This window comes from Nomascus leucogenys, chromosome 9 (genome assembly GCF_006542625.1).
Source record: "Nomascus leucogenys isolate Asia chromosome 9, Asia_NLE_v1, whole genome shotgun sequence".
NCBI lineage: Eukaryota > Metazoa > Chordata > Mammalia > Primates > Hylobatidae > Nomascus > Nomascus leucogenys.
The window spans coordinates 76,656,591-76,679,861 of NC_044389.1; the positions used below are offsets into that span (position 1 = coordinate 76,656,591).

Genomic DNA, 23,271 nt, shown 5'->3' on the forward strand with positions numbered 1-23,271 from the left:
ACTGACAATGCCTTTCCTGAGGCTTGTGGTGTGGTCACGGTGTTGATCTTGCCTTTTCTTCTTAATGTGCTCCCATACCAGAGACATTACAATGGTCATTCACAAAAACTACAGTACGGAGAAGTTTAAGATGCTTTTTCTGTAATGTTTCTTTCTTCCATCTGCAGCTGGAGATTTACAGCTGGTGTCTTTTTTTTGTTTGTGTTTTGGTTACCTGAATGGCTTTCCGTTTAACTGTACCAGCTTGCCATTCATTGCGGCAATAAGTCCAATCAGAATATTTTAGTGTCTTCTGGCTTCTGAGTTACCTTTTACTCTTCAAACAGTTTTAAGGCTAGTTTTGCTAATGTGAATATTTTGTTCTTTAATGTCTTAGTAATATTCCTTTATAATTATCTGAAACCCATATAATAACTAATACTTGCAAACAAAAATGATTGAGTAAATTTTAACTAGGGTCTATGTGTAGGAAATTTTTCTTTTCAAATTGGCTATAAACAGAAAAGAGATTATTAAAAACAGAATTAACCACAGGTAGCTTCCTAATATTGCAGCTGTAAATGTTTATGATAGTTACAGAAATTGGAAAAAAAACGAGGCATAAAATAACTAAAATTAGGCTCTCTGCTTCTTAGTCTATATTCTATCTGGGACTAGCGATGCAAATGACAGTCCAAGGTCACTACTAGGATTGTCCAAAACCAAATACTAAAACACCATAAACAAGTGTTTTAATGACTCTATAACATGCATATTCATAAAAACAATCGCTACCATTTATGAAGTTTTTCCTATGTGCCAGGCATTATATATAATACTTTAGATTATTGTATTAAATTAATTCACACATTATAAAACCTATTGGTGTATATATAAATATGCCCATTTCACACTGAGGAAACTACTGATTAAGCAGGCTGGGTAAATTGTCTAAGATCTGAAATGATCAAGTAGAATTTGAATTCACATCCTCCTAACTTCAAAACCCTTGCTTTTGTATGCTGTATTATACAGCTTCTCCATATGTACATAATTGGATAGTCATCACCTGTGGATTTTTTATATACTACTATCCAAATATTTTCCCTTGGAAGGTTTCCCCTGGCATTTGTTAACATTGGCTTTGATTTACTTGACAAACTTAATACTTACCTGATAAGTGACCTTGGGTATCATTTTATCTCTGAATTTCAATATCTCTCTGATCTCCAAAACAAGGTAAATGAACTGGATAGGTCTCTAAAAGTCTGTATCAGTTAGCTTCTACATCATAACAAACTATGCTAGAAAAAAAAAAACTTATGTATGTATTCACTCATGATTTGGGGGTAAGAAAACTGGGTTGAACTCAGACAATGGCTCTTGTGCTAGTCTTGGCTGGGCTCAATCACGTGTCTGGGGTAATTGACCATCTCAGTTTTCCTGCCAAATGAAGATGAGTTGGACACCCTACATGTGTCTCTGATCAGCTGGTATTCAAAGTTTTACTCTCATGTAGGGAGATCAGTTGGTTGTCTACTGAAACAACATGGTAAGTGAGCCATGAACCTGATCACCCTGCCAGGCTTGCCAGGCTCATTGATATTGTAGTAGATATAGGATTCACAAGACCAGCAAGAGAGGCAAGCCCCCAAAAGCCAAGTTCCCTATCTCTATTACATTTGCTACTCTCCTACAGTTCAAAGCAAGTCACATGGCCCAGATTCAAGTCATTAAGAAATAGATTCCACTCTTTGTGGGAGGAAATGCAACGTTACACTCTAAAAAAAAAAGGTGGGGGGAGAGTATAAAAAAAAGCGGGGGAGAGTATATAAATGGATGGAAAGAATTTGTAGCCATTTTTGTAATCTACTACAAGATCATTTCCTGCCCTAAAATCAGGATTTCTATGTTCATCTACAAGCTCTATGTCAAAACACCCATGTGAGTAACAGAATTTAAATAACAGCAATTATAGTTTACTTCAGCCAGTTCCAGCTGCTATAATAGAATACCACAGATTGGCTAGTTCAGACAACAGAAATTAATTTATCACAGTTCTGGAGGCTGGAAAGTCCAAAATCATGGTGCCAGTATGGTCAGATTCTGGTGGGGGGTCCCTTTTCTGATTTGCAAATGGCCTTCTTTTTGTTGTATTCTCACACAGTGGGGAACAGAGAGGGGCGGGAAGCTCTCCTGTTTCTTCTTGTGATGGCACTAATCCCATTCATAAGGCCTCCATCCTCCTGATGTACTCACCTTCCAAAGGCCCCACCTCCTCACTCCATCACATTGTGGGTGATTTCCACATATTTCAACGTACGAGTTTAAGAGAAACACAAACATTCAGTCCATCACATAATCTGTCTGTGGCTATACTGCTCTAAATAATAAGTAAACAATGTAGCTAGTTAACTTGTCCCAAAACTGGTTATTCCATTTGATGAGTTTGTTTGGACCCCTTATGTGGGAAGTGGACAAGGGTTAAGTTTGCAATTATGATCTTAACATCATCTTTCTTCTTTTAACTTCTGTTAAGACTAAGTATGAAAATATATTCAAAACCAGGATATGTACACTGAGTAGCATTTTTTATGTAGTTTACAGTGTGATCTAAAGGGGCCCCAAAAGGCTCAGGGACCCCAGGCTCATAACTGAGGGCAACACAACAATAATTGCTTCCCCAATTAGAAAGTTCTTTGCAACACGAAAGGAAAAAAATGCTAAAAAGGGAGTTTTTCATAAAGTGAAATGGATTGGATTATATTTATAAACAGCGTATAAGTATACAAGTACCATATATCTACACAAACAAAAATTTATGTATATTGCATATATAACATATGTTTCTTTTTATATAGTACTTATAATTTATCTCACTTGTTATACAGCCATCAGGCAGATAATGCAAATGAGTGAAATGAGAGAAGTATCTTGGTGCAATTTTTAAAAACAGCGTAGGGGGATATAGCAAAATGGAAGCAGAAGTTTCATTTAAAGGAAGAAACTAAGTTCTTGGTCTAGGTCATTATTTCCAAATAGAATCAAGGCTCATTGTTCCTTTTTGTTTTTAAAGAGTAGCCAGAGCCGGGCGCGGTGACTCACACCTGTAATCCCAGAACTTTGGGAGGCCGAAGCGGGTGGATCACCTGTGGTTGGGAGTTGGAGACCAGCCTGACCAACTTGGAGAAACCCCATCTCTACTAAAAATACAAAATTAGCCGGGCGTGGTAGTGCGCACCTGTAATCCCAGCTACTCGGGAGGCTGAGGCAGGAGAATCGCTTGAACCTGGGAGGCAGAGGTTGCAATGAGACGAGATCCTGCCATCGCACTCCAGCCTGGGCAACAAGAGCAAAACTCCATCTCAAAAAAAAAAAAAAGAGAAACCAGAAGTAGACATTTTTTGTGCCAGGAATAATTTCTCAATTTTAAGATACTGAAAACTGAATTTTTTAAACATGTTTTTAACAGTGCAAGCTAAACAGTATACATCTAGTGCTGAATTCAGGCCACGGGCACCAGTTTTCAACTTCTATAATAGTTGTTACTGTGGATTATTTCCTTACTTGTCAATGTAGAAAGTTGGGGCCAATATTTTGAGATTTATTGGTCTGTGTAGGTTTTCCAAGCACAGTATATTTGTTATCTCTTGCTATGTTATGTATTAGTACAAATTTAACAACTTAAAACACCCATTTTTCTTACCTGAATCCGTAGTTTAGAAGTCCAGCATGGCACTGCTGGTTCTCTGTTCAGTGTCCTACAAGGCTGAAGTCAAGGCATTAATTGGACTGCAATCTTACCCAAGTTTCAGGCTCCTTTACTAAGCTCACTGGTTACTAGCAGAATTCAGTTCCTTGCAGTTGTAAGCCTGAGGTCCTCCTTTCTTGGAGGCTGCCAAGTGGTGGCCCTTCTCAGCTGTCACCCAGGCTGGAGTGCAGCGGCACGATCTCGGCTCACTGCAACCTCCGCCTCTGAGGTTCAAGTGATTCTCCTGCCTTAGCCTCCCAAATAGCTGGGATTACAGGTGCCTACCACCACACCTGGCTAATTTTTGTATTTTTAGTAGAGATGGGGTTTCACTATCTTGGCCAGGCTGGTCTTGAACTCCTGACCTCGTGATCCACCTGCCTCGGCCTCCCAAAGTGCTGGGATTACAGGCACGAGCCACCACGCCTGGCCTCCTTCTCAGCTTTCAGAGGCATCCCACAGTTACCTGTCACGTGGCCCTCTCCACACCATGACAGCATGCTCCTGTAAGGCCAGGAGAAAAATCTCTCCACCTTATTTAAGCACTTAACTTCATTAGGTCAGGCCTACCCTCAATCAACTGACTAGGGACCTTGATTACATCTGCAAAATCCCTTTCGCCGGGTAACAAAACATAATCAAGGAGTGACATCCCATTATATCCACAAGTCCCAGCCTCAGGCAAGCAGAGGGATTATTCAGAACGTGTGCACCAGAGGATGGGAATCTTGAAGGACATCTTAGAATCCTGCCTACCACATATGGCAAACACTAGTTTATAATTCTCTTGTATAAGAATTTCTATTCTTCTGTTTTGTCATTAGCTTTTAGTGAAAAATGATCTAAGATACAGTCTAAAAAAGATACAGTCTTTTTTTTTCCCCTTGAGACGGAGTTTCACTCTTGTCTCCCAGGCTGGAGTGCAATGGCACGATCTCTGCTAACTGCAACCTCCCTGGTTCAAGCAATTCTCCTGCCTCAGCCTCCCGAGTAGCTGGGATACAGGCACATGCCACCACATCTGGCTAATTTTTGTATTTTTAATAGAGATGGGGTCTCACCATGTTGGTCAGGCTGGTCTCGAACTCCTGACCTCAGGTGATCCACCTGCCTTGGCCTCCCAAAGTGCTGGGATTACAGGCATCAGCCACCATGCCTGGCCTAATCTAAGATACAGTCTTTTAAAAAACTGTTTCTTGGCCGGGTGCGGTGGCTCACACCTGTAATCCCAGCACTTTGGGAGGCTGAGGCGGGTGGATCATGAGGTCAGCAGATCGAGACCACGGTGAAACCCCATCTCTACTAAAAATACAAAAAATTAGCCAGGTGTGGTGGCGGGCACCTGTAGTCCCAGCTACTCGGAGAGACTGAGGCAGGAGAATGGCGTGAACCCAGGAGGCGGAGCTTGCAGTGAGCCGAGATCGCGCTACTGCACTCCAGCCTGGGCAACAGAGCGAGACTCCATCTCAAAAAAAAAAAAAAAAAAAAAACTGTTTCTTGGGACAGGCGCAGTGGCTTACGCCTGTAATCTCAGCACTTTGGGAGGCTGAGGCAGGTCACGAGGTTAGGAGATCGAGACCATCCTGGCTAACATGGTGAAACCCCATCTCTACTAAAAATACAAAAAAATTAGCCACGTGTAGTGGCACATGCCTGTAGTCCCAGCTATTTGGGAGGCTAAGGCAGGAAAATTGCTTGAACCTGGGAGGCAAGGGTTGCAGTGAGCTGAGATGGCGCCACTGCCCTCTAGCCTGGCAGAGTAAGACTCCATCTCAAAAAAAAAAAAACACTGTTTCTTTATGTTTTGTTGCAATAAGAAAAAGATTGCCCAAACTATATTCTGTTGTCCCTTTATGGAGCTCTATGTGAGAAATTTCTTGTAAAGCTTACTAGGAGACGTCTTGCTTTTCCTGAAAAAATAAGATTTTTTTTCTCTCTTACACTAGAAATATATAATGGACTTTATCTCTTTTCCCTTTGGCTGCCTTGAAGCTCAAAGCCAAAGGTCTAAATGGACCTTTTTTGTCTGTATACGGTGGAGGAAAATTCCTCTCTATTCTTAAATTCTTATTCATATTTTTATAGTGCTGGCTTTAGTTCTTGATTTTACATATATGTTTTCTCTGTGCTCATCTCAAATAAAAAAGAAGAAACATGACAAATATATAGATTAGATAGATAAAAGAGGGATAGAAAAATAATAAAGATAAATGAAATAAGTAAGTAGTGATAAGAGAGACAATGATCATGTATTCTTCCCATTTTATAGGCTACCTATTCAATTCCATAAATGTGTATACCTGTCCTTGTACCAATATCCCACCATTTTATTTTCATAGTGCTATAAGACTTTATTGTCTAGAGGGCCTTGTTTTCACATTGCAAAATTTTTCACAAAAAAAAAATCAGTGATAAAATCAACAATAATCAATGACTTTAAATATTAATTTTAGCATTTAATATTCACTAATAAATTATTTTTACTTTGAGCTCTCAATCAATTTTGTACTCTTTTGGAATATATTGGGTCTGATGCCTTATAGATGTGACTTCGCCAAAATTTTGGAGGTATGATCCTGTCCTTGCTACATTCATATGTCTCTAGATGCATTAGGCCAATTTTAAATCCACAGAGCTTATATCTTTTTCAGACTGTTTCTACCTTGCACTTATATTACCATATTCATTTGGCAACAGACTCCAGCCTTTTATTATATGTGAACTGTTCACCTCATACAAGGTCTCAGAAGAATTTAAGCATTAGAACTGGGATGGAGAGAGACAGAATGGACTTGAAGGAATAAATGGTGATCCCATAATGAAAGTGGAGCATTTCACACAAATTTGGGTTCATCTATATACTTCTTGGAGAACCTGGTGAGAATGCCAACTCACAACAAGACATTGTTTGGGACAAATATGTTCTGGGAAACAACTAAGCTCAAACTTGTTTGCCATCAGTTTAGTGATGATCTTGAAAGGAAAAGTAATTTTTCCTTTAGGGTAATTTTGAGGACCAGCCAAATCTTAAACCTAACAGGTAACCTGCTAAAGATTTAACTTCTATTTTCTCACCATTTTTGTAGATAGTTGGTTGAGTCTGCTGACTGTTGGGCAGGGTAGTGGCTAGGGACAATAGGCACAGAAGAGCAAATACAGATAACAGTATTTCCTGACCCAAGGAAACCAAAAAGGCAATTTGAGTGCCCAAGATCTAGGCCCTTCTTGTCTTTAAGAAAGATATAAAGAACTTTATGACTTTCTAAGTCCTCCTTTTGTACTCAAAGACCTGAAGGAGATGTGTATATGTAGTAAGGAGGTAATGAATATTATTATTATAAAAAATATAATTATTCAAATCACTCTTCTATAATATACACATACCTATAGAAAAAGTATCAACACTAACTTACTGTACTCCAACTTGAGACCTTACTTAAATATCCTATTAATACTTCTGTATTGTTAGAAGAGTTGAACAGTGAAGTGTTCTACTATTAGGGTTTTCGATTTTTTTTTTTTTTTTTTTTTTTTTTGAGACGGAGTTTTGCTCTGTAGCCCAGGCTGGAGTGCAGTGGCGCCATCTCGGCTCACTGCAACCTCCGCCTCCCAGGTTCAAGCAATTCTCTGCCTCAGCCTCCCGAGTAGCTGGGATTACAGGCACCCACCACTACGCCCAGCTGATCTTGAACTCCTGACCTCGTGATCCACCCGCCTCGGCCTCCCAAAGTGCTGGGATTACAGGCGTGAGCCACCGCGCCCGGCCAGGGTTTTAAATTTTTAAGATATTACTGATTGCTTAAGGAGAGCATCCCCCCCGACAAGACATACACCAGGCTGCTGCCCTGCACCCTTGACCTAATTTTTTAGCAGGATCCAGATCTAAACACATTCTAACTTTCATCAACGTGCAGCAGTGTATCTTACCTCTAACTTTTAAAAAGAATTCTGAGGACTTCATTTATTATTCTCCTCAATGCCTAGAATGATGCAAACCATATTCTTGCTGCTCAGTTACATTGACTGCCAGCAATTTTTTTTCTGTTTTTCTGGATGATTTCGGATACAGATACATTTCCTAGAAAATGAGAGGGTTAAAGGTAAAGTGTATCATTAAGGCAGAATCCACTTAACTCTTAGAATTCAATGGAAATAAGTTACAGGACAAATTATAGTATCTCTACCACACTTTCATCTTTCAGATGAGGGGAAAAAGTGTTTTTTGAGGACTCCAAGTCCCCAAGATTTCTTCATTTCTAAATGGCCCTTTGGGCTTTTTAGTGTATACTATTAAATAGTTAATAGTGTATACTATTAAATAGTTAATAGTGTATACTATTAAAGATACTCATAGAGACACTAGAATTTACAGACAAAATCTGTTCTTAGATCAGCTTTTAGGAGATGTCAGAATTATCTCGCTTTGTTTACTTGAGCCCTTTAAACAGAGCCATGTTTGGATTAATATATTTCTTCAAGTTTCCTTGGGAAAATTATCACAAATTGTTTAAGTTTCCCACTTAATGAAGTATTTAACAATAGATGCTACATTTGTGGGAAAAAAATTACTAGGAATGAAAAACAGTAATTTATTTTGATAACCTCCTGTTGTATATATACAGATTATCTAGATTTACCAATCAAAGTAATTGCATTGATTTGTTTGTTTTTTGTTTGCTGTTGTCATTGTTGTTTTAGATTGAAGATCTGTTTGGCATTTTCCTCCTCTCTAGAATTGATTGGCCAATAGTTTAGTTTATGTCAGTTACAGAGAGAAACAGGGGTGAAGAAGAGTCTTCCATACAGGTTACAAAGAAAGGGATTGATCTGAAAATTAATTTTCAAAACATTAATTTAGAAAAAAATACACACTGGCCGGGCGAGGTGGCTCACGCTTGTAATCCCAGCACTTTGGGAGGCCGAGGCGGGCAGATCACGAGGTCAGGAGATCGAGACCACAGCGAAACCCCGTCTCTACTAAAAATACAAAAAATTAGCCGGGCGTGGTGGCGGGCGCCTGTAGTCCCAGCGACTCGGAGAGGCTGAGGCAGGAGAATGGGGTGAACCCGGGAGGCGGAGCTTGCAGTGAGCCGAGATCGCGCCACTGCACTCCAGACTGGGTGAGAGCGCGAGACTCCGCCTCAAAAAAAAAAAAAAGAAAAAGAAAAAAATACACACTAAGAGGTAAAATTCACTAGCTACTTCAACAACTGAAATCAGACTAGGTGCAGTTTTTTAAATTCACTGCAGATTTCTTAGTGATTAGATATAGTGATCAAATCCTCAAAAGATTTTGGAAGTAGGGAAAACACAGTGCCATAAAGTTGTAATTCTTCTAGGGAAAAATTGCTTAGGTGACTGGTAATCTGGAGGAAGACAGAGAACTGGCCTCACACTATCACATGATTAAGATACATTATTTATTTTATATTATCAAATGCTAATCTCAGATTCCATTTCCATGGAGATGTCATAAATGACAATTCACAGCTACATCAAATACTTGTGGTTCAAGTTCAGTGTAAATATTCTCAATACTTAGTAGTCCTGTTAGCCTTGTTTCATAACATGGAGTGGGAGCTTGTGGGATAATGCCTTGTACTTCTCCTATTTCTGTCATTTTTTTTTCCATTTTAATGATCTCTGAAAACTTCAGGTTACAAGTGCTGTAATCTCAGCACTTTGGGAGGCCAAAGCAGGTGGATCACGAGGTCAGGAGATCGAGGCCATCCTGGCTAACATGGTGAAACCCCATCTCTACTAAAAATACAAAAAAATTAGCCACTGACATTAATCTGAAAAAATAAATGTCAGTGTCTCTAAAGATAATTTAGTCAGTTTCATTCAACGTAGTTTTCCAAAAAGTTAAGTTACTTCTCCTTATTATATTTTTTAAAAATTGGCCTTTCTATGTTTTTCTTGAGAGAGGAAATAGACAATATATATACAAAATGAAAAAAAAATGCAAATTTAAAAATGAAATGGTGGGAAGAAAAAAGTCTTTAGCTGTCATCACAGCACACACACACACACACACACACACACACACACACACAGTGCTCCAAAATGAGGGATGTTAACTCTGACTTGATCTTTAAAGTCAGCAAATATAACTCTCTGTACTTGTGCCTAAGAATCTCAGCAGAACTTTATAACGTACCACTACTAAGCAAATTTTGGATGATTAGGCATATCATAGTAGGAGCGAAAGAATGTAAGGGAAAAGACAATTGAGTTGGGGTCCTGTTACCAGATACAGTAGCATCTGCATAAAGCTTGTCAGGAGTCAAAGTACTGCTTAACTCAGCAAAGGAAGTGTGGCATCTAGTGGACATTTAGTTTCTGCAATATTTTTCTGTATTTTGCAGAGAAATAGATCAGACACATGATAGATCTTTGTGGTTTAATGGTTTTGTTGTGATTGTTTTTGTTGTTTTAAACAAGTCATGTTTTTATTTTCCACATTAAGTCTGATATTTTTAAACTAATTTGGCAGTAAAATTCAAGCTGCTCATATAAAAATAAATTGTTTAGGACCTATAGTTCTACATAGTAATACTTTTCTGTGTGCTTACTTTTTATTTTGAAAATTATTGCAATCTAAGTTTCTTAAATTATACTTACATGACATAAAATCTTTTTATTTTTCTTAGAATATTTTCACAAAATATGAAAATGCTTTCACATTTGTTAGAACATTTTGTGAACTATGCAAAATGTACTGCTTCATATCATGAAAATCTTACAAATCAGAGATTTCAAGTAATAACAGAGATAGTGAACTTGAAATTCACAGAGTCCTAAGATACACATGAACTTTATTTTGGAAAACAATATTTTCAAACCATGGCATTTTAAATTACAGAATTACAAAAATGTTGTAGGCTTTATTAATTTTAAGTTATTCACTGATAAAATTGTCCCAATAAACAACATTGTTCCAATAAAATCTCATGTATAGTTATCATGACCCCAAATACATTCATATACTACATTATGGAGTCATATTTCAAAATTCACCTTCATCTTCTTGTCAAATAAGTCAAGTGTTTTTTAAAAACATATAAATGTGGTATTTATTAAAAGTTGAGCAATCTCAAAATAGTTTATTGTTTTTGTAAGAATTGATAAACTTTCAAGTTATCAAAGACTCTTGGCAAGCTTTAGCTTTACTCTAAAATATTATATGTCTAATATTGACTCCCCAATGTTTTCATACATTTGCTTGTATATCCTGATAGAGTTAGCCTTTTAGAAATAGGAAACACTGAAGACTAACTTGTGATTTCAAGTGGGCCATCTGAAATGGCTTGGGTGTTTCACCACCTGGAGGAATAATAGAAGCATATATTCTGTTCGTGGTTTGGTCCCCCCTAGTGGACATCAAGTAACACTGTAAATTAAAATTCTTACATAATAATCCAGTGGTCAAAGTAATAGAGACTAGTTGTAGGTTAAACTGAGGAACTAAAATGGTCATGTACCTGTGATACGTGTGAATTTTACAGTTCACACATAACTTAGTATCTAACCATTTATTGTTCAAAATGTGGAGGAAAGACCCTTAAATAATCTGTAAACCCATGAAGAAAATTATATACTCCCAAAGTTAATGTCTTAATGACTTGAGAAAATTTGAAATAAGACACTTATTTATTTGGAAACCCTCTTGTTTATTTCCGAGGTAGATAAATAATCACCTATACGTTGTTCCATGAGACTTTCGTAAATTTGGAAATCTCTCTTCTACTTCCTAAAAGACACCTCACTCTAAAAATTTTGCAATGGCTTTTAAGTGCACAATATATTTCTTAAAGGGAAAGCTCTTTGTTCCCTTATAATAATATCCCTTTGCACATAATCTTCCACATCTTTCTGAAATAAATGAATAAATGAGAAAATTTAATGGAAAGACTCAGTGAATGTTTAAGGTAATACTTGTGTTTAACAAAATTTGCTGTTAATCTACCATTTCTAAAAAAACACGTTATTCCTGACCTTAGGGACATACAGTAAACTAAATGAATAGTACTTTTATCTCTTTAAATTTAGCAGCCAGGCGCAGTGACTCATGCCTGTAATCCCAGCACTTTGGGAGGCCAAGGAGGGCAGATCGCCTGAGGTCAGGAGTTCGAGACTAGCTTAACCAACATGGTGAAACACTGTCTCTACTAAAAATACAAAAATTAGCCAGGTGTGGTGGCAGGCGCCTGTAATCCCAGCTACTTGGGAGGCTGAGGCAGGAGAATCGCTTGAACCCAGAAGGCAGAGGTTGCAGTAAGCCGAGATTGCTCCACTGCACTCCAGCCTGGGTGACAGAGCAAGACTACATCTCAAAAAAAAAAAAAAAAAATTAAATTTAGCAAACATTCTAGCTAATTTTCACAACTCCTTACCAAAAAAAAAGCAGAAATAGGTTTTTTAATGATTTCAAACTTTCTGAATATTCAATTTACCTTAGAAAAGACAATAAAAGGGCTGGGCGCGGTGGCTCACGCCTGTAATCCCAGCACTTTGGGAGGCCGAAGCAGGCAGATCACGAGGTCAGGAGATCGAGACCATGGTGAAACCTCGTCTCTACTAAAAATACAAAAAATTAGCCGGGCGCGGTGGCGGGTGCCTGTAGTCCCAGCTACTCGGGAGGCTGAGGCAGGAGAATGGAAATGGTGTGAACCCAGGAGGTGGAGCTTGCAGTGAGCTGAGATCGTGCCACTGCACTCCAGCCTGGGTGACAGAGTGAGACTCCGTCTCAAAAAAAAAAAGAAAAGACAATAAAAATAGTCAAAAAGTTTACAGTGGTAAGCCTGGACATTAGGATCTTGGAAAGGTCATCTTCATAGAGCAAAAGAATTCCTAGAAACAAGACTTTAGGACAATTAAAATTAGCAAAATTTAGTTATAATGACTATAATGTTAGCAAAGGTATACTTTGAAAAAAGGTGATGGTCTCAAGCTATGAAAATATTCATACACTTTTTCTTAAGAATTGTTGTCTTGGAAATTTGTCCCAACAGAAAGAAAATTAGAGAGAATGCTGTAAACATCAAAATATTGCTCACAGCATTATAAAGTAAGAAATTAGAAACAACCTAAACAACAAAAGAAGAATGATTATGTGATTATGAAACTAGGTGAAATTTACTAAAATATCTATTATTATGAAAACTAAATAGCATTATAAATAAACACATTAAAAATAAAATTAGGCAATTTCTTGGGAATCAATTTTAGAATTTTTTTTTTCATTTCTTTCACCTTCAGAAAGAAAAAGTTAAAAAAAAAAGCAGGAAAAAAAGACTATAAAATACTTAGGTTAAGTAGGGTTTTTGTAGGTAGTAGGAAAAAAGTGATGAACTGCCAGAGCTTGTGTTTTCTTCAGCATCCAAGAAACATCCTCTGCACCAGAAAGTCAATGTTTCTGTAGCTGATGGAGTGATAATGAAAATGAGCACACAGGGCCAGGTGCAGTGGCTCATGCCTGTAATCCCAGCACTTTGGGAGGCTGAGGCGGGCAGATCACTTGAGGTCAGGAGTTTGAGACCAGCCTGGCCAACGTGGTGAAACCCCCTCTCTACCAAAAAATACAAAAATTAGCTGTGCATGGTGATGCATGCCTGTAGTCTCAGCTACTAGGGAGGCTGAGGCAGGAGAATCCCTTGAACCCGGGAGGCAGAGGTTACAGTGAGCCCAGATGGCACTACTGTACTCCAGCCTGGGTGACAGAGTAAGACAACATCTCAAAAAAAAAAAAAAAAAAGAAAGAAAAGAAAAAAGAAAAGTGAGCACACAGCACATGGTTGTCATATAGCTAGACTATGCTCATGAGTTCAAGGCCTGCATACCCTTAGTTCACGATGAGATCCCCCAAGTATATAAGATGTTGAAGGATGAAAAGACAAGGAAAGAGGAAGGGAGGGCGGGAAGGAGTGAATGGAGTTGCTCTGTGACGTTGGGAATGGGAGGGATTGCTCTACTTTGGCCATTTCAGCACTCTCCTATGCAAGCAGCCATGGCAAAATGCTGTAACGTAACACAAATGCATTTTATACACATAGCTACAAATTATTTTAGTATTTAGTATTAGCTGGGGCTCAGAAAATACTACCCCAACAACTTTGAGCTGAAAGAGATTGGGAGGGCCTCAGAAGCAAGATGGTCACCCTGACTTTCCCCTACCTTTCCGTGTGAGAGCTGGCCATAAAGAAAAGAAAAGAAAAGAAAAGAAAAGAAAAGAAATTCTCTGACCTACCTTCTGTGAAAGTAGGTCATAAGACCCTCATTCCAGGGAGGTCCTGCCCCATACTTTTTTTTTTTTTTAAGACAGGGTCTCACTCTAGAGTGCAATGGTGCCATCACAGCTCACTGCAGCCTCGACCTGCCTGCCCCATACTTTAGGGGAAGAAATCCTACACAGAGAGGCCAAGAAGAATCTGAACAGACAGGCCTTCCTGGGTTTCCCCTGCTCAATCTATTACCATTAGATCATACCCTTTTATCCAATCACATTTCTACACTGCTGTTTATTCTTCATCAAATCTAACCATAGAAATAAACAGTTTTCCCTGGGTCTTTGGGTCTTCATTTCTGAAGGCTCCTGTGTCACACAAAACTTTGATAAAGTAAATGTGTTATGCTTTTCCCTTGTTAACCTGTCTTTTGTTATAGGAGTTTCAGCTGTTACCCTTATGGTGAATTAGGAAAGGTGTCCCACATTGGGGCCCCTACACCACAGGATTTCTTTAGGCCTCAAGTATGAGAGCCTTATGCAATGTCTAAAGCACTACACAAACATGGTAGCAGTATTAGTAGAGTAGTACCCACTTCTTCATGGAGGATATGTTCCAAGACTCCCGGTGGATGCCTGAAACCATAGATAGTACTGAATCCTATATAGACCATGTTTTTCCTATGAAAAAGTTTAATATCTAAATTAGACACAGTAAGAGATTAACAATAACTAATAATAAAATAGAACAATTCTAATAATATTCTAGCATCACTTCTCCTGCACTGCAGGGCCATTATTAAGCAAAATAAGAGTTGCTTGAATACAACAACTGTGATACTGTGTCAGTCAATCTGCTAACTGAGAGGGCTAAAGCAAATAACAGGCAGGCAGCCGATCGCATCTGCAGTGTGGATATGCTGGAGAAAGGAATGATTCACGTCCTAGGAGGGAGACAGCAGGATAGCAAAAGATTTCATCACACTATTCAGAACAGTGTGCAATTGAAGACCAAAGAATTTATTATTTCTACAGTTTTTCATTTAATATTTTCAGACTGCAATTGATCACAGATAACAAACAGCAGAAAGCAAAACCACACAGAGGGGGAACTACCGTATTGCTGTTTTTGCAGCAGCAATAACAGCTGGGACTTAGAGAGTGCTTACAAAAAAATATAGATACAGTTTTAAGTGGTATACATACCTAAATTAGTTCATTTAATCCTTACAACAACCTTACAACATGGGTTCTATTTTATCCTTATTTTACATATAGGAAAATGAGGCACAGAGAGAGGTTAACTGCCCAAAGCCACACAATTAGGAAATGGTAGAGTAAGGTTTTAGCCAGTAATCCTAACTCATAAATCTGTGGGCTTCACCTCTGAGTCTCTTGAAAATAATATTAGTAATACAGGAATAGTAATAAGAATCTGATACAGAAATGCAGTCACTGGCTACAGAATGACATTTCAGTCAATGATGAACCGCATATACGACAGTGGTCTCATAAGATTATAACGGAGCTGAAAAATTCCTATCACCTAGTGACGTCTAGCTGTCATAAAGTTGTAGCACAGTTACTAGTTTTACAAATTTAGCGTAGCTTAGGTGTACAGTGTTTCTAAAGTCTATGCTAATGTACAGTGAGGTCCTAGGCCCTTACATTCACACACCACTCACTCACTGACTCACCCAGTGATACAATCTGGATGTTTTCCCCTCTAAATCTCCTGTTGAATTGTAATCCCCAATGTTGGAGGTGGGGCCTGGTAGGAAGTGATTGGATCTTGGAGGCAGATCTCTCATGATGTGGTGCTGTCCTCACAATAGTGAGTGAGTTTTCATGAGATCTGGTTGTTGAAAAGTGTGTGGCTGCAGGGAGCTATGGCTGACGCCTGTAATTGCAACACTTTGAGAGGCTGAGTTGGGCAGATGACTTGAGCTCAGGAGTTTGATACCAGCCTGGGCAACATGGCAATACCTTGTTTCTACAAAAATAAAACAAAATAGCCAGTCTTGGTGCTGCACACCTGTAGTCCCAGCTACTCAGGAGGCTGAGGTGGGAGGATTATTTGAGCCTGGAAGTTCATGACTTCAGTGAGCCAAGATCATCCCACTGCACTTCACCCTGGGCAACCAAGCAAGACCCTGTCTCAAAATAAATAAATAAATAAAACGTAAAAAACATAAAAAGTGTGTGGCACATTTTCCCCCCACCCCCCACCACTGTCTCTTGCTCCCACTCTTGCCATATAATACACCGGCTCCCTCTTTGCCTTCCACCATGATTGTAAGCTTCCTGAGGCCTCACCCAAAGCCAAGCAGATGCCCGGCACCATGATTCCTGTATAGCCTGCAGAACTGAGAGCCAATTAAACCTCTTTTCTTTATAAATTACCCAGTCTCAGATTTTGGGGGTTGTTTTGTTTTGTTTTGTTTTGAGATGGAGTTTCCCTCTGTCGCCCAGGCTGGAGTGCAGTGGCGTGATCTCAGCTCACTGCAACCTCAGCCTTCCAGGTTCCAACAATTCACCTGCCTCAGCCTCCCGAGTAGCTGGGATTACAGACACATGCCACCACATCCAGTTAACTTTTTGTATTTTTTGGCGGGGGGATGGAGTCTTGCTCTGTCGCCCAGGCTGGAGTGCAATGGTGCAATCTCGGCTCACTGTAAGCTCTGCCTCCCAGGTTCACGCCATTCTCCTACCTCAGCCTCCCGAGTAGCTGGGACTACAGGCACCCGCCACCACACCCAGCTAATTTTTTTGTATTTTTAGTAGAGACAGGGTTTCACTGTGTTAGCCAGGATGGTCTCGATCTCCTGACCTCGTGATCTGCCTGCCTCAGCCCCCCAAAGTGCTGGGATTACAGGCGTGAGCCACCGCACCCAGCCAATTTTTTGTATTTTTAGTAGAGACAGGGTTTCACCATGTTGGCCAAGCTGGTCTCGAATTCCCAACGTCAGGTGATCTACCTGCCTTGGCCTCCCAAAGTGCTGAGATTACAGCCATAAGCCACTGCGCCCTGCCTCAGGTATTTCTTTATGGCAATGCAATAATGGCCTAACACACCCAGCAACTTCCAGTCTAGTAAGCTCCATTTATGGTAAGTGCCCTATACAGTTCTACCATCTTTAAACTTTTATATCATATTTTTACTGTACCCTTTCTGTGTTTAGATACACAAATACTTACCATTATGTTATCATTGCCTATAGTATTCAGTTCAGTGACATACTGTACAGATTTGTAGCCTAGGAGCAATAGGCTATGCCATATAGCCTAGGTGTGTAATGGACTATGCCATCTAAGTTCGTGTAAGTACACCCTACGATTGATGTCCACATGACAAAATCACCTAACAACACAATTCTCAGGATGTATCCCTGTCATTCAGCAACACACGACTGCTTATTAAGTGTATACAGTAGAACTAATTATTATAACCCAATTTTGGATAAATTCTACTTTAAAATAACAAATATCACTAACATACATTGTAGACACTGATATTATGTTTTAGATTCATTTTCACATTTGAGAAACCAACCAGCAAAAAAAAGCCCTCTTGCAGAATCACTGTTTCTATATATTAATATTTAAAATGAAACAAAAAATATGAAAAGGCTCTGCACCAACTTGTAACAAGAAAATAATGTATTTAATCCAAGATCTTCATTTATTTATTTTTTAAACTGGTTTTTTTAAGTCGTGAACCCCTTATAACCTTTCAAAGACATTGGATTAAAGGGAGATTTATCTTTTTCTTTAAAAACAGCTTGCATGTAAAAGTTTGGAAATTCCCCAGCTCTGGGTGATAAAAGTTCAAGTTTATATAAATGTATCATCCTTTGAATGTGAATTAATTATCTCAAACATTAAATAATATGAATTTCAATGTATTTTCAAAGTAAAAGTATCAAATCTGCATATTAACACCATTGAAACAATTTAGCACCAATCTATGTTGTATTTGCTATCAATATTTTCCCTTCAATTAAAATGTTTCCCTATTTTATGATTAATTGATTTAGATTTATCTACTATAAGAACATTAATTTTAGTTATATGTTCTTATATAGAGCTCAAGTTACATGAATGTGTTATACCAGAAAGGATAAAAATTGATCTTTTATAAATTTTATCTTTTGCAATTGTTGTGTTTCTAATTTCTTTATACACAGGCTTGTTTTTAATAAACCTCAAAAATATCAATATAAACATTAGAGCCAACACCAAAACTATGACAACAGAGTATGTTTTTCAAAGAATGAATGACTTTTGAGTAATAGAATAGAAGCAATAGAATAGAAGCAACAATTATGAGGTACCTAGAACTGCATTAGATATTTTAATGTATGATCTTATTTCCATGATCCTCAAAGTGTGGCTACTAGTGCACCTACATAATCAGCAGGCTACTTGTTAGAAATGAAAATCCTCAGACTTACTCAATCTGAAATGCTGGAGGTGAAGCCCAGCAATCACTGTTTTAACAAGCCTTCTAGAAAACAATTCAATTTAGTCTTCACAATGACTCTTCGAAATTAATAATTTCTGCACTTTATAAACAAAAGTTAACCAACATTGCAATGGTACAAAATGACAGAGAGAGAGAGAGAGATCCAATTGTATGCTGCCTATAACGGACACATTTTAGATTTAAAGACACAAACAGGTTAAAAGTAAAAGGATGGACCTGGCAAAGTGGCCCATGCCTGTAATTCCAGCACTTTGGGTGGCCTAGGCGGGTGGATCACCTGAGGCCAGGAATTCGAGACCAGTCTGGCCAACCTGGTGAAACCCCATCTCTATTAAAAATACCAAAAAAAAAAAAAATTAGTTGGGTGTGGTGGCGCATACTGGTAATCCCAGTTGCTCGGGAGGCTGAGGCAGGAGAAATGATTTAACCCAGGAGGTGGAGGTTGCAGTGAGTGGAGACTGTGCCACTGCACTCCAGCCTGGACGACAGAGTCAAACTCCATCTCAAAAAAAAAAAGTAAAAGGATGAAAAAGATGCTATACATGCTATACGATTAATAGCCACAAGAGAAGTGGAGTGGGTATGCTAATACCACACAGAACAGAATTTAAGACAAAAGGTATTACTAAAGACAAAGAGTCGCATTTTATAATGATAAAAACATGAATTCATCAGAAAGATATAACAATTATAAACATACACATCTAACAACTGAGCCCCAAAGTATATGAATTTAAAGAATTAAAGGGAGAAAGAGACACTTCAAAAGTAATAATGGAGGACTCAAAATCCCATTCAAAAATGGATAGAGCAACTAGATAGAAAAATCAACATGAATATAGAAGATCAGGACAATACTGCCAACAATCTTGACCTGACATTTACAGCAAACTCCAGCCAACAACAGCAGAATAATGCTCAAGTGCACATGGAACATTTCCCAGGACAGACCATATGTTAGTTCACAAAGCAAGTCTCAGTTAATTTAAAAGAATTGATATCAGCCAGGCACAGTGGCACACACCTGTAGTCCCAGCTACTCAAGAGACTGATGTGGGAGGATCACTTGAGACCAGAAGTTCAAGGCTGTAGTGCACTATGATGATCGTACCTATGAACAGCCATTGCACTCCAGCCTGGGCAATTCAGCAAGACATCATCTGTAAAAATAAAAATAAGAATAGAAAAAATTGATATCATACAAAACATATTATCTGACCATAAGGGAGTTAAGTAAGTCAAAAACAGGAGAAAATATGGGAAATCTACAGATATTTAGAAATTTTAAAATGTACCTCTGAATAACCTATGAATCAAAGAAGAAACCACAAGAGAAATTAGAAAATATTTTGAGCTAAATAAAAATGAAAACCTGGGCAGGCATGATGGCTCTTGCCTGTAATCCCAGCACTTTGAGAGGCTGAGGTGGGAGGATCACTAGAGCCCAGGAGTTTGAGACCAGCCCTGGCAACATAGTGAGACTCCAACTCCACAAAAAATTAAAAAATTAGCCAGGCATGGTGGCTCACACCTGCAGTCCCAGCAACTCAGGAGGCTGAGGTGGGAAGATTGTTTGAGCCTGGGAAGGTGAGGCTGCAGTGAGCCATGATCACATGACTGCACTCTAGCCTGAGCAACAGAGCGAGAAGAAAGAAAGAAATCAAAAGAAATAAAAGGAAAGAGAGAGCGAAAGAAAGGAAAGAGAGAAAGAAAGAATGGAAGAAAGGAAGTAGGGAGGGAGGGAAAGGGGGAGGAGGGGGAGGGGGGAGGGAAGGGAGCAGGGGAGGAAAGGAAAATAAGGAAAGAAAGGAAGGAGGGAAGGAAAGCAAGCATTATATATCACAATTTATGAGGCAATAATTTAATTTATCGCAGCTTAAATCAGGAATAACTAAAATGTGTAGAAAAGCTAAATAAACCTAAGAAGTAAGGAAATTGAACTAGTAATTAAAAATCGTTACACAATGAAAAGTCCAGGTCCAAGAGGCCTCACTGATAAATTCTACCAAACGTTTAAAATACGACATCAAGGGCAGGGCGCGGTGGCTCACGCTTGTAATCCCAGCACTTTGGGAGGCCGAGGCGGGTGGATCACGAGGTCAGGAGATCGAGACCATCCTAACATGGTGAAACCCCGTCTCTACTAAAAAATACAAAAAATTAGCCGGGCATCGTGGCGGGCGCCTGTAGTCCCAGCTACTCGGGAGGCTGAGGCAGGAGAATGGCACGAACCCGGGAGGTGGAGCTTGCAGTGAGCCGAGATTGCACTACTACACTCCAGCCTGGGCAACAGAGCGAGACTCCGTCTCAAAAAAAAATAAAATAAAATAAAATAAAATACAACATCAATTCTTAACAAAATTCTTCTAGAAAATAAAAAAGGAGGTCAAATAGTTCAATCTGTGAGGTACTATCTTCATATTCAAAGAGAAGAAAAAGTGACCAAGAAAAAGGAAGATACAAATGACCAAATCAGAAAAGAAAGAGGAGACATCACTAATAATGATAGGGAAATACTGTGAATGATTTTATGGCAACAAATTAACTTAGACCAGGTGCAGTGGCTCACAACTGTAATCCCAGCACTTTGGGAATTCAAGGTGGGCAGATCATTTGAGGCCACGAGTTCAAGACCAGGCTGGGCAACATGGTGAAACCCTGTCTCCACTAAAAATACAAAAATTAGCTGGGTGTGGTGGTGCATGCCTGTAATCCCAGCTCCTCGGGAGGCTGAGGCATGAGAATCGCTTGAGCCTGGGAGGTGGAGGTTGCAGTGAGCTGGGATTGCACCACTGCACTCCAGACTAGGAGACAGACTAACACACTGTCTCAAAATAAAAATAAGAAAAAGAAAAAGAAAAGAAAAGAAATAACTTAGAGGAAAAAAAATTTTTGAAAAAAGAAAAATATTACTAAAATTGACTCAATAGAAAATATGAATATACCCACAGTAAAAAAGAAATTGAATTTGTAGTTTAAAACCTTCCCACAAAAATAAAGCTCAAGCATAGATAACCTCACCGGTGAATTCTACCAGACATTTAAAGAAGAAAGCATATCAATCCCTCATAAACTCTTTCTCAAGATAGAGGAGAAACTTTCCAACATATTGTATGAAGTCAATACTACTCTCATAGCAAAGCCAGACAAAAATATCACGAGAACACTACAGACCAATATTCTTCATGAATATACATACAAAATCTTCAACAAAATATTAGTAAACCAAATCCAAGAACACAAAAAAAAGAGAATGTACCATGACCAAGTGGTATTTAAACCCAAATGCAAGATTGGTTTAACATCCAAATATTAATTCGTATGATACCTTACTAATTAGAATTAAAAATGCACTCACACAATCCTTTTAATAAATGCATGAACATCACTTGGCAAAATCCAAGATCCATCCGTGATTTTAAAAGAAAACTATCAACAAATAAGAAATAAAAAGAAACTTCCTTGCTCTGATAAAAGAAATCCACAAAAAACCTAAAGCTTTCCCCCTACTGAACTGTAGGGAATAAGGCAAAGATGTCTGCTCTCATCACTCCTATTTATCATTGTACTGGAAATTCTAGCCCAGGTAATCTGGCAAGAAAAAAATAAATAAATGAATGAATGAATAAATAAAATACATAAAGATTGGGTTAAATCTTTATTTAACAAAACCAATAAGTTCAGCAAAGTTGCAGGACAAAATTTCAATATACAAAAATTAATTGTACTTCTAAATATTAGTTATAAACCCAAAAATAAATTTTTTAAAAAAATTCCATTCACAGTGGCATAAAAAAACAAATAAGAATACATTTGGCCAGGCATGGTGGCTCATGCCTGTAATCCCAGCACTTTAGGAGGCCAAGGTGGGTAGATCACTTGAGGCCAGGAGTTCGAGGCCAGCCTGACCAACATGGTGAAACCCCGTTCCTACTAAAAATACAAAAATTAGCCGGGCGTGATGGTGCCCACCTGGAATCCCAGCAACTCGGGAGGCTGAGGCGGGAGAATTGCTTGAACCCAAGAGGCAGAGGTTGCAGTGAGCTGAGATTGTGGCAGTGAGCTGAGATTGTGCTACTGCACTCCAGCCTGGGTGACAGAGTGAGGCTCTGTCTCAAAAACAAACAAAAAAAAGAATACATTTAACAAAAGATGTGCAAGACTTGTACACACAGAATGTAAAACATTGCTGAGAAAAATTAAATATCTACATAAATGGAGAGATATGCCATGTTTATCAATTGGAAGACAAGATTATCAACATGGCTATTCTCCTCAAATTGATCTAAATATTCAACACAATCCCTATCAAAATTCCAGCAAGCTATTTTACAGATGTTGACAAGCTGATCCCAAAATGTATGCAAAAATGCAAAGGATTCAGTATAGCAAAATAATCTTGAAAACAAAGCAAAGCTCATACTACCCCATTCCAAAACTCTCTATAAAACTACTGTAATCCAGGCAGTGTGGTTGGCATGCAGAGAGACATTTAGGTCAATTAAACTAAGTTGAGAGTCCAACCATAAATATTTTTGGTCTATTGGTTAAAACTAAGACAAAGGTGCCAAGACAATTCAATAGGGAAAGGATAATCTTTTTAACAATTGAAATGTACATACAAAACAGTGAATTTAGACTGTTAGCTCACACAATAACACAAAAATTAACTCAAAACTTATCTTAGCCCTCAACACAAGACTAATTAAACATAAACTAAAAATTCTTGGAATAAAATATTTTAAGAAAATTTGCATGGCTTTGGGCTATTCAAACTTTTTAAGCTACATCAAGAGCATGATCCATAAGAAAAAAAAACTGGAGACAGAT

At 38.5% G+C, this 23,271-nt stretch overlaps 1 long non-coding RNA gene across 1 annotated transcript in view; it reads right to left on the reverse strand.

Annotated features, from left to right (window-relative positions):
- Nucleotides 1-209: 209 nt before the first annotated feature.
- Nucleotides 210-23,271, reverse strand: part of LOC105738234 — a 42,756-nt gene continuing 19,694 nt past the window's right edge. Inside the window, exons 5-8 of the long non-coding RNA XR_001113995.2 lie at nucleotides 19,466-19,601; nucleotides 7,658-7,808; nucleotides 1,153-1,283; nucleotides 210-491 (exon numbers count right to left, since the gene is read on the reverse strand). This is a non-coding gene — a long non-coding RNA (uncharacterized LOC105738234). The remainder of the gene's footprint in view (nucleotides 492-1,152; nucleotides 1,284-7,657; nucleotides 7,809-19,465; nucleotides 19,602-23,271) is intronic.